Source organism: Triticum dicoccoides, chromosome 7B (assembly GCF_002162155.2).
Source record: "Triticum dicoccoides isolate Atlit2015 ecotype Zavitan chromosome 7B, WEW_v2.0, whole genome shotgun sequence".
NCBI classification, from domain to species: domain Eukaryota; kingdom Viridiplantae; phylum Streptophyta; class Magnoliopsida; order Poales; family Poaceae; genus Triticum; species Triticum dicoccoides.
In genome coordinates, this window is record NC_041393.1 from 279,027,824 (window position 1) to 279,040,312 (window position 12,489).

Consider the following 12,489-nt stretch of genomic DNA (forward strand, 5'->3'; position numbering starts at 1 on the left):
TCTTTGCAAGGAAGTGAGTGGCTCGGGTTGATACTCTTCGTGGACCTGCGCTGGGTCGCCTCCGCCGTCTCCCCCGTCGGTGCGAGGGAAGCGAGGAGGGCTGCGCGGTCCATTGACCATCAGGACCTCCACCGCTGGATCACTGTTGTCGCACTCGGATGCAGTCTCTAGAGAGCCAGTCGACAGGTCGAACAGGCCGTAGAGAGATTCATCGGGCTCGATCGCCGCGACTTGGGGGGTGGCCAACTGGCGGGCCACTGCGTGCCTCACCCACCGCTGAAGTCTCGACCGACCGGAGCGCTTGTGCTGGAGGGAGACGGGGAGGGAGGACGACACAGGAGTCAACCGATACGGGGCCGACAGTTGCCGCAGGAGGACGCCGTGGATACACGCGTGAAAGTGCGTTGCCCCGCGGACTGGGAGCGTGTCGGTGTCGAGTGGAGCCTCATGAAGCCAAGCGGAGTCGTCGGCGATGAATGTGAGCACGCCGAGACAGATCTCGCGGCCCTCAACCAAAACTCCGCCAAAAACCATGATGAAGGTAGTCGGAACGATTGCAACTTCTCCAATAAGTCGCTAAGACACCCGCCCCAGGGTGGGCGCCAACTGTCGTGGTTCTAAGCCTGATAGTAGAATAGGGGGGTTAGGTCTGGAGAGGCCAGATCCTAGCTATGGAGTAGTTGTATATGCAAGGGATTTACGAGTTCAGGCCCTTCTCGGATGAAGTAACAGCCCTACGTCTCGGAGCCCAGAGGCGGTCGACTGGCTTATATGCGTATGAGTTATAGGGGTGCGAACCCCTTACACTGAGGAGGGGGTGGCTTATATAGAGCCTGCCAGACCCCTCTGGCCCTCAGTTATGCAGGGCTTAAAGTACATTAAGGTCTGGCGTTACTGGTAACGTCCTACATAAAGTGCTATCATGACCATAAAGACTACTTAATAACAGACCGTTTGGGGGCAGAGTGACCCTAGATCTCCTGGTGGTCGAGTGAGTGGCTTCATGGTCGAGTGTCTTCGTGTCCGTCGAGTGGGATCCTTCCAGGTCGACTGAAAGGTAGTTTCTTCTAGAGATGTCATAAGGGAGGGTACTTTGGACAGGTCCATGACCCTACCCTAGGTACATGGCGTCATCATTAACCTCTTCAAACCCACTTTTATCAAATTTCTCAACTAGATTGTCACCCTCCGAATCATAGGGACGCCTTCTAACTGAAGTTGACTCTTCTCCAGTCCCTTTTTCATCATTCTTAATTTTACTAAACAAAGAATCAATAGAAGAAACACCAATCATTTTAAGATCTACATCACTTTTATGAAAGTAATCACTAGAAAATGCCCTTTCTAAAAATTCTCCTTTAGCTCTAAGCATAGCGGTTCTTTTCTTACTTTCATCCATAGAAACATAAAGAGCTTTAATTGATTCTTCAACTTTAGGCAAAAAAAATTCATCTTGAGAGTTTCTACATCATGAGAAATTCTATCAATACTTCTAGACAAATCCTCACTTCATTCAAATTTTCTTCTATTGAAGTATTGAAAGCTTTTTGAGTATTGATAAATTCTTTAATATTGTTCTCAAGATCAGAGGTGTTTCTATTATTATTATAAGTAGGATTACCATAGGAATTACCATAATTATTAGAGGAATTACTAGGAAAAGGCCTAGGATTAAAATGACCTCTATAAGCATTATTATTGAAATTGTTTCGCGAGACAAAATTCACATATATGGCATCACTATTTTGCTCAATCAAAGTAGACAAAGGCACATAATTAAAATCAGTAGGAGCACTTTTATTGGCAACCAACTTCATAAGAGCATCAACTTTTTCACTCAAAGAATTTATTTCTTCTACCGAATTGAGTTTTTTACTAGTAGGAGCTCTTTCGGTATGCATTGTGAGTAATTTTCCATAATATTGTCTAGCAATTTAGTAGCTTCACCCAAGGTAATTTCCATGAAAGTACCCCCCACGGTGGAATCTAAAAGATTACGAGTAACAAAATTCAATCCCGCATAAAAAAATTTGTATGATCATCCAAAGATTTAACACATGAGTTGGGCAATTCCTTAGCATCAATTTCATCCTTTCCCAAGATTGTGCAACATGCTCATGTTCAAATTGCTTGAAATTCATGATCTGGGTTCTAAGGGAAATAATGTTTGTGGGCGGAAAATACTTAGTAGTAAAAGCATCCTTGCACTTGTTCCGAGAATCAATACTATTGCGAGGTACAGAAGAAACCAAATTTCTGCGCGATCTCGCAAAGAAAACAGAAATGATTTCAACTTCAAAACATCATTGTCCACATCTTTTTTCTTTTGCATATCGCATAATTCCATGAATGTGTTAAGATGGGACACGACATCCTTGTTAGGAGTACCGGCAAATTGATCTTTCATGACAAGATTCAGCAAAGCAGTATTAATATCACAAGACTCCGCATTAGTGGCGGGAGGAGCAATTGGAGTGCTAATAAAATCATTGTTGTTGGTATTTAAGAAATCACACAACTTGGTGTTCTCTTGAGTCATGATGACTACACAACAAGATTGCACTCAAAAACAGATCTGACGAGAAAATGGCGAACGAAAAAGAGGGCGAATAAAACGACATTTTTTGTGAAGTGCAGGAGAGGAAAATGAGAGGCAAATGGCAAATAATATAAATTGCTAGGAGATGAGATTTGTGATTAGGAACCTGGTTGATGTTGAAGATCCTCCCCAGCATCGGCGCCAGAAGTTCCTTTTGATGTCTGCTAGAACCACGTCGGTGTTTCCCCAAAGAGGAAGCGATGATGTAGTATAGCGATGGTAGGTATTTCCCTCAGTGATGAGACCAAGGTTATCGAACCAGTAGGAGAACCTCCTCACACCACGTAAACATCACCTGCACACAAATAACAAATACTCGCAACCTAACGTGTTAGAGGGGCTGTCAATCCCTTTTGGGTACGGCGCCTCAAGATAGGTAAATAACGTGAGGTAAAAGTGGTAGATAGGATAAATAGATCATGGAACAAATAAATTGCAGCAAGGTATTTTTGTATTTTTGGTTTAATAGATCTGAAAATAAATGCAAAGGAAATAAATCGCAAAGGCAAATATGATGAAAAGAGACCCGGGGGCCATAGGTTTCACTAGTGGGTTCTCTCGAGAAAAATAGCAAAGGGTGGGAAAACAATTACTGTTGGGCAATTGATAGAACTTCAAATAATCATGACGATATCCAGGCAATGATCATTATATATGCATCACGTCCAAGATTAGTAGATCGACTCCAGCCTGCATCTACTACTATTACTCCACACATCGACCGCTATCCAGCATGCATCTAGTGTATTAAGTTCATGGAGAAACGGAGTAATGCAATAAGAACGTTGACATGATATAGACAAGATCAATTTATGTAGAAATAGACCCCATCTTGTTATCCTTTACAGCAATGATACATATGTGTCGTTTCCCTTTCTGTCACTGGGATCAAGCACCATAAGATCGAACCCATCACAAAGCACCTCCTCCCATTGCAAGATAAATGGATCAAGTTGGCCAAACAAAACCCAAATATCGGAGAAGAAATATGAGGCTATAATCAATCAGGCATATTAGAGATCAAAAAAGACTCAAATAACTTTCATGAAGAAAAACATAGATCTGATCATAAACTCGAAGTTCATCGGATCCCAACAAACGCACCGCAAAAAGACTTACATCATATGGATCTCCAAGAGACCATTGTGTTGATAATAGAGAGAGAGAGAGAGAGAGAGAGAGGGAGGGAGGGAGGAAGCCATCTAGCTACTAACTACGGACCCGTAGGTCTACAATGAACTACACACGCATCATCAAAGAGGCACCAATGGGCATGATGCACCCCTCCGAGATGGTGTATAGATTGGAGCTTGTGTTTGTGGACTTCGCGGTGGCTGGAATTGATATTCGTCGACTCACTATAGGAATCTGGTACTTTGCCATCAGCCATAGAGGACGGCAAAGGCTGGGATGGCGGACGGCAAACGCCTTTGCCATCTGCCGCGGACGGCAAATAGCTCCGGCAAAGACAGGGTCGGCAAAGGCCTTCTTTGCCATCTGTTTTTTGCAGCGGACGGCAAAGAGGCCTTTGCCGTCAGTGGAAGACGGCAACGGGCATGGCTCTTTGCCATCTGCTGGCAGACGACAAAGGGCATGGCTCTTTGCCATCTGTTGGTAGACGGCAAAGGCTGCAGGCTCTTTACCATCTGTTGGCAGATGGCAAAGAGACCAAATAGGCATTAATTATGTTTCTTCTTATATCAATTCATTTTCACAGAAAATCAAACACAGATATATATATCCATGAACACATATCCAACACATGTTACCAATAGCCATGAACACATATCCAACACATGTTACCAATAGTCATGAACACATATATATCCAACACATATCCATGAACACATATCCAACACATATTACAAGGAGACAGAGGAGAGAACCAATACCAAAGAGCCAAAGGAGAGAACCAGCACCACACTTGCACCTGGTATTTTTCTGCAATTAGGGAACTGCACCCACAAGCACAGGGGGCTAGTACCATTATAAACTGCTAAAAAATCACTGATGCATCTTCACACAAAAAAATCCAGCTACTTGTGAGCCTAGCCTAATTAAATGGCCATCTCTTTTACTTCCATGATAGTGCCTGAAATGTCAGATATACAAGAAAGGAAATCATTTACTTGTGAATATTCCAAATGAAGTGCAGAACCTAGAATATTTTGCCTTTGCTAAAATAAATAAATTGAGAACGAAGATAATAGTTTCAAGTGACAACTCACCATTTCCCTTTGGTAGCACGCCAAGGAAGCACTCTCTTGACTGTGACCCCCCGATCACATTCAGTTCCGCTCCCTGCAGGCACAAGAATTTTCTTTCTATTCCATTTCGCACCATATCTCAGCCATCATTCACCATGCATCTGGACAACTTCGGACCCAGCAAGGTTTTTTCTACAAAGATCAAAGTGTTAAGTATAAGTGGTTAGGAGAAAAAGTGAATTTTATGGCACGTGTACTCTTTTCCCACCACATGTAAATTTTAGGAGGAAAAGCCAGCTACAGCCATCAACCACAAAATACTAACCAATATCCACAAATATGAAAATATTGCAATGAATACATGTTGCACGCCACTGCAGCCTGCATCACTTCATTAAAAACATCACCACTTTCATAGTAGCAAGATACAAGCACTTACGCTTATTCTAAATATAGGCAACAAGCATCCAACCAGCAGAATGGTGAGATGTCAGTTCATCGAAAACTGTTTGTTTGTTCAACAAGGAGAATATATCAAGGGAAAGGGTAAGAATCTAGATTTATTTTCTTTTATCTTGCATGCCTGCTACAAGTGTGAATCAAGCTATACATTGCAACGGAAATATGGATTTACATAATGTATAATTGTAAGTGCATAACATCCAAATGGACAGAACGGCAGCATAGATGGATACCTAAACTAAAATAAGCATGTTCAAGTCTTATCAAATAGAAAAACCATAGGAGCATGATCATGTCCTAATACCCAATATTAAAGCATAGAGCAATGAATAGTAGAACTTAAATAGGAAACATGGTTTTCCGAAACATAAATTCAGATTTGTGCAGGTTGCCCAGACTATATGACCAGTTTAGGAATTACTATAATCAAGGAAGGAGACCTTTTTCAAGAGCCAGCGTACTCGGATATCGTCCTTATGATTCATCACAACAAACAATTAACTTAACGCAAAATTGTTAGCGATGCATATATTTTGCATATCAATGCAAGGGAACAAAAACAAAACTCTGTGATGGGGATCATGGAAGGTTCTTTTCTCATAATTTATGACCTGTTTAGGATTTATAATCAAAGAAGGGACCTTTTTTAAGAGCCGCCTTGCTATACTGACCTAGTGATTCATCACAGCAAACTATTCAGTTAACAAAAGATATCAGCTAAGCATGAACTTTGGAAACTTCTGTGCATCATACACTATAATCACTCCTTAGGTGGTAGAAAGGGGAAGGAATGAGAGGAGGGATACCTCGGCCGGGACGTCGTCTACGACCTGAAGCTCATTGGGAAGGGGTTAAAGCTGCTGCTGCAAGCTCCCACTCCGCTTATCTGCCATCCAATGCAGATCCAGCACATGAGATTGTCCACGAGCAAAACAGCTCACACCTATAGACTTAGCAAAAGCACGATCAAGTATGCATGGTCAAATAGCCGAATGTTCTGCTGTAAGATGATGATATAAACCAACCATCCAGCAAAACATTTTCTTTCATGTCACAGTAATCTAAATAGTGAAAAGTCAAGACTCTGACAAGTTTGTAAGCAGAAAAGGCTTGCAATTAATAATGGCCAGGATACCTTATGGATTAATAAATAGAAAAAACAATGATAACATATTGGATGGCCAAGAGCAACAAAAAAAGAACATAAGATGCAGTTAAATTTCAGTGCATATACACTGTAAAGTTAATAGGTAGGGATCCAAGTTGCATGCTCAAGCTAGGTAACTACCAGAAATTACACCACTTAGTGTTGTAGCGTGGTCTTTCTTGTTTCCTCCTACATCTAGGTAACTACCAACATCCAGATCTAAGTCGACATAGCATCACAGATATAATTGGCCTTTGACAACAGCTACTCAATCGTAATAAGTGAGGAGGGAGAGGAAGATGCCAAGAACTACTCTTTCTGCCCATGTTAATAACTGGCGTCTCTGTTTTACTTTCCTTAACATCAGAATTGATGATATTCATTTGCTTCTATTCAGGTCATACAAAAGCCAGTGTATCTATGTAGAATCATCATCTGATAGTTAAGCATCTGATCCTAAAAATACGCATAATTCAAAGAACGAAACTGTTGTTCATAGTTGCTTCTGAATGTACACATATTCAGAGAAAGAAACAATGAGCTGTTACATCTAAGCTGACGAAAGACACATTAATTTAACCAGAGGCGGAGGACGGAAAAAAATTAAGGTGTGGCAAACTGTCAACTAGACAAAATTGATGCCCCCTCAATAAAAAATTGATGCAAAAACATAATAGCCAATTCGATAGGCCGCGGGTCAAGACGGTGTTAGGGATGGATGGACGGGCGGGGGCCGCGGTGTTGTTGGGCACAAATCGCCGGCGGCGGAGGCAGGCCATCATCAGCATAGCAGACTCAAATCGGCAGGTCGGTGGGGAATACGATTGCGCTGCCGATGGCGGGGTCGGGGATGGGCCGACGGGCGACGGCGGCGCGTCTCAGGGCAAAAATCGCCCGCGGGCGGGCTGGCGGAAGTCAATCATGTACTATTATATATGTCATAAGAAAAAAAATACATGTTGCACGCATCAACAAAAATTTATCCGTTCTGTTTTTGGATCGCTTAGTCACGAGTTCCATCAGGAGCGAGCCGCGGAGAGAATCGATCCAATCGTTGTGCAGCGGAAGCGAGCTAGTTCGCGTACATAGTGAGATGGGCATGTGATGTCTACATAGTGAGATGGGCATGTGCTGGACAACACATCAATCAAGCTGCCTGCTTGTGTGCTTCCAATCTAACTTACGTGCTTCATCTAGCTTTGTTTGGGTGAATCGATCTAGCGTGGTCTAAAACTAACAAGCAATATTTCCATCAAGAAAAGTATATGCTTATATATATAAAAATTTGGTGGAAATCAAGGTGTGGCGGCTGCCACACCTTGCCCACTGGGCTCCTCCGCCAGTGAATTTAACCAAATGAAGAGAATACCTGGAGGGCAGTTGGTGACCAGAATGCTATGCCGGCCACATGCATGACTCCTAATCAGAGTGGTGTCGCCGACCTGTAGGGGAGCTCAGGGCAGCGGCTTGAGGCTGGAGAGGGATGCGTCGGATGGGGATTTGGGGAAAGGAGAGACGCCGCGCCCGCAGCAGCAGCTGCTCCCCGGCTCATTGTCGTGCCCGCAGCAGCAGTAGCTCGGCGCAGGAGCAGCATCCCGACGTAGCTCCTCCCCAGCACGTCGCTGTGCCCGCAGCAGCAGCAGCTCGAAGCCGCTGGGGCCTCCTCGCGGTGCACCACCACTAGTGCCTGGGCGTGGCTCTCCTAGGCGAGGAGAGAAATCGGTCGGTGGAGATGGTGAGCGGGGAGAGGTGACCTCGGGGAGGAGAGCTGGGCGGTGGGGAACAGCGAGGATCGCCGGAATCTGGTGGCGGCGTGGGGTGGACAAAGGGGATCGAGGAGGATGAGAGAGATGGGATCCAACATGGGTGTGTGTGCGTGGGTTGGGCGTGGGTGTGTGTGCAGCGTGGGTGGGGCCCGGGGCTGTGCGGGTCGAGGGTCCGTGGGATCGATCTGCGGCATGCGCTTCTTCTTTGCCGTCCGCGGAAAAAGAACAGATGGCAGCCCCACCTCTTTGCCGTCTGCCAGCAGACGGCAAAGAGGTGAGGCTGGTGGGCTGTTACAGCGCTGGCGTCCACTGGACCCACCCACCTCTTTGTCGTCTGCCAGCAGATGGCAAAGATTCTTTGCCGTCTGCTGACGGACGGCAAAGAATTGGTTGATGGCAATCAGGTTTTTTACCGTGTGTCAGTTCTTTGCCGTCTGTTTTTTGTAAGCAGACAGTAAAGACCTTCTTTGCCGTCCGCTAGCATACGGCAAAGAGCTGGCTGATGGCAAATTCCCTGTTTCCAGTAGTGACTCCCCTAGGGTTTCTAGAATATTGGGGTATTTACAGAGCAAAGAGGCAGTTCAGGGGGCACCCAAGGTGGGCACAACCCATCTGGGCGCGCCTGGGCCTCCAAGCGCGCCCTAGTAGGTTGTGCTCAACTCGGAGCACCCCCAGGTGCTTTCCTAGCCCACTGGATGTTTTCTGGCCCAAAAAAATCCTCAAGAAGTTTCGCTGCGTTTGGACTCCGTTTGGTATTGATTTCCTGCGATGTAAAAAACATGCAGAAAACAAGAACTGGCATTGGGCACTATGTCAATAGGTTAGTACCAAAAATGATATAAAATGACTATAAAATGATTGTAAAACATCCAAGAATGATAATATAATTGCATGGAACAATAAAAAAGTATAGATACATTGGAGACGTATCATTGAGCATGATGGGCTAGGGATAACTTGCTTTAGTGTTGATATTTTGAAAGACACGGTTGCTTGTTGATATGCTTGAGTATTTAAATCTTCATGTCCAAACTAGACTATTGCTTTGAATCATATAGAAGTCCAAATGTCCACGATATAAAAGAAAAGAATATGTGATGAACATGTTAGGTAGCATTCCACATAAAAAATTCTGTTTTTATCATTTACCTACTCGAGGACGAGTAGGAATTAAGCTTGGCGATGCAGATATGTCTCCAAGGTATCTATAATTTTTTATTGTTCCATGTTGTTATATTATCATTCTTGGATGTTTTACAATCATTTTATAGCTACTTTATATCATTTTTTGAGCCTAACCTATTGACATAGTGCCCAGTGCTAGTTGTTGTTTTTGTTTTTTTTCTACTTCACAGAAAATCAATACCAAACGGAGTCCAAACGCAGCGAAACTTTTTGGAGAATTTTTCTGGACCAGAAGGAACAACTTAGGCCAAAGAAGTACCAGAGGGGTGCCCAGAGGGGGGCACAACTCAGGGCGCGCCTATGGGCCCAGCCGTGCCCTAGTGGGTTGTGCTCACCTTGGTGGCCTTCCGCACCGCCTCTTCACCCTATAATACCCAAATATTCTAAAAACCCTAGAGGAGTTCACGAAACACAACTCCAGCCGCCGCAAGTTCCAGAACCACAAGATCTAATCTGAACACCATCACGGAGGGGTTCATCATCCTCATTGGTGCCTCTCCGATGATGCATGAGTAATTCATTGTAGACCTACGGGTCCGTAGGCAGTAGCTAGATGGATTCCTCTCTCTCTCTCTCTCTCTCTCTCTTGATTCTCAATACGATGGTCTCTTGGAGATCTATTTGATGTAACTCTTTTTGCGGTGTGTTTGTTGGGATCCGACAAACTTTGAGTTTATGATTAGATCTTTATATCCATGAAAGTTATTTGAGTCTTCTTTTGATCTCTTATATGCATGATTATTTATAGCCTCGTATTTCTTCTTCTAATCTTTGGTCTAGTTAGGCTGACTAGATCATTTTTTCTTGCCATGGGAAGAGGTGCTTTGTGGTGGGTTCGATCGTGCAGTGTTCTTTCCCAGTGACAGAAGGGGCAGCAAGACACGTATTGATCATTTCTATTAAGGATAACAAGATGGGGTCTATTCCTACATGAACAGATCTTGTCTAGATCATGTCATCGTTCTTATTGCATTACTCCGTTTCTCAATGAACTGAATACACTAGATGCATGCTGGATAGCGGTCGATGTGTGGAGTAATAGTAGTAGATGCAGGCAGGAGTCGGTCTACTAATCTTGGATGTGATGCCTATATATTGATCATTGCCTAGATATCGTCATAATTATTTGAGGTTCTATCAATTTCCCAACAGTAATTTGTGTACCCGCCGTGTGCTATATTCTTGAGAGAAGCCACTAGTGAATCTGCGACCCTCGGGTCTATTCTTTATCATATTTGCTTTCCGACCTATTATTTGCCACTTTTATTTTCAGATCTATTATTCCAAAAACCCAAAAATACCTTGTCGTACTTTTTATTTCCATATTTTATTTCATGTATTATCGAGATCTATTTATCCAATCTACCACAAAACAATATATCTTTTTACCGTGGAGGGATTGACAACCCCTCTTACACATCGGGTTGCAAGTATTTGTTCTTTGTGTGCAGGTACCATTTACCTAGTGTTGCTTGGTTCTCCTTCTGGATTGATACTGTGTTTTCATAACTAAGGGAAATACCTACCGTAGTTGTGCTACATCATCCCTTCCTCTTTGGGGAAATACCGACATAGTTCAAGCGACATCAAGATGGTAGGTGAAGATGTTGATGAAGATTGGTCCTCCCACGACGAGAGGATCATCGGTCCATCTAAGGATCTAGAGGGTACACTCCCACTAGACGGGAAGGATACCAAGCTTGGTGTGACAGAAACAATAGAGCCCGGGAGCAGTGATACGCCTACAACGTATATAACTTTTCATTGTTCCATGCTATTATATAATCATTCTTGGATGTTTTACAGTCATTTTATAAGCATTTATATCATTTTTTGGTACTAAGCTATTGACATAGTGCCAGTGCCAGTTGTTGTTTTCTGCTTGTTTTTTACATCGCAGGAAATCAATACCTAACGGATCCAAAGCAAAAAAATTGTGGATTTTTTCTGGACCAGAAGACATAAGATGGCCCGAAGAAGTACCATAGTGGTGCCCACCAGGGCGCGCCTGGGGGCCCTGGCGCGCCCAGGTGGGTTATGCCCACCTCAGTGGCCTCCCACATTGCCTCTTTGCTCTATAAATACCCCAATATTCCAGAAACCCTATGAGAGTCAACCAAAATCAATTCCAGCCGCTGCAAGTTCCAGAAACACCAGATCCAATCTAGACACCATCATGGAGGGGTTTATCATGTCCATTGATGCCTCTCCGATGATTCATGAGTAGTTCTTTGTAGACCTACGGGTCTGTAGTTAGTAGCTAGATGGTTTCTTCTCTCTTTCTCTCTCTCTCTCTCTCTCTCTCTCTCTCTCTCTCTCTCGATTCTCAATACGATGGTCTCTTGGAGATCCATATGATGTAAGTCTTTTGCGGTGTGCTTGTTGGGATCCGATGAACTTTGAGTTTATGATCAGATCTCTGTTTTTATCCATGGAAGTTATTTCAGGCTTCTTTGATCTCTTATATGCATGATTGATTATAGCCTCGTATTTCTTCCCCGATATTTGGGTTTTGTTTGGCCAACTTGATCTATTTATCTTGCAATCGGAAGAGGTGCTTTGTGATGGGTTCAATCTTATGGTGCTTGATCCCAGTGACAGAAGGGGAAACGACACGTATGTATCGTTGCTATTAAGGATAAGAAGATGGGGTCTATTTCTACAAAAATAGATCTTGTCTACATCATGTCATCGTTCTTATTGCATTAGTCTATTTTTCCATGAACTTAATACACTAGATGCATGCTGGATAGCGGTCGATGTGTGGAGTAATAGTAGTAGAAGCAGGAAGGAGTCGGTCTACTAATCTTGGATGTGATGCCTATATAATGATCATTTCTTGGATATCGTCATGATTATTTGAAGTTCTATCAACAGCCGAACAGTAATTGTTTTCCCACCATTTGCTATTTTTCTCGAGAGAAGCCACTAGTGAAATCTACGGGCCCCGGGTCTCTTCTTTAATATATTTGACTTCATGGTCTATTTTTATTTGCTTTTATTTTCAGATCTATTAATCCAAAAATACAAAAATACTTTGATGCACTTTATTTTATTTGCAATCTATTTATCCAATCTTTTAAAACTTTCTCCCGTCCACTTGCCAATTTCTGGCGCCGTTAC

At 43.4% G+C, this 12,489-nt stretch overlaps 1 long non-coding RNA gene and 1 other non-coding gene across 4 annotated transcripts; both read right to left on the reverse strand.

The window, feature by feature from the left end:
• Positions 1-4,377: 4,377 nt before the first annotated feature.
• On the reverse strand, positions 4,378-8,331 carry LOC119337703. Of its 3 annotated transcripts, none has more exons than XR_005163557.1 (4): positions 7,785-8,331; positions 6,075-6,154; positions 4,828-4,998; positions 4,378-4,691 (listed from the first exon to the last, which is right to left on the reverse strand). It is a non-coding gene; the product is annotated as an uncharacterized LOC119337703 (long non-coding RNA). The 3 variants fall into 3 exon arrangements; XR_005163556.1 differs by having other exon boundaries at positions 6,075-6,211; XR_005163555.1 differs by having other exon boundaries at positions 6,075-8,331.
• LOC119342369 lies at positions 5,654-5,764 on the reverse strand. Its single transcript, XR_005165569.1, has one exon. It is a non-coding gene; the product is annotated as a small nucleolar RNA Z118/Z121/Z120 (small nucleolar RNA).
• Positions 8,332-12,489: the final 4,158 nt, after the last annotated feature.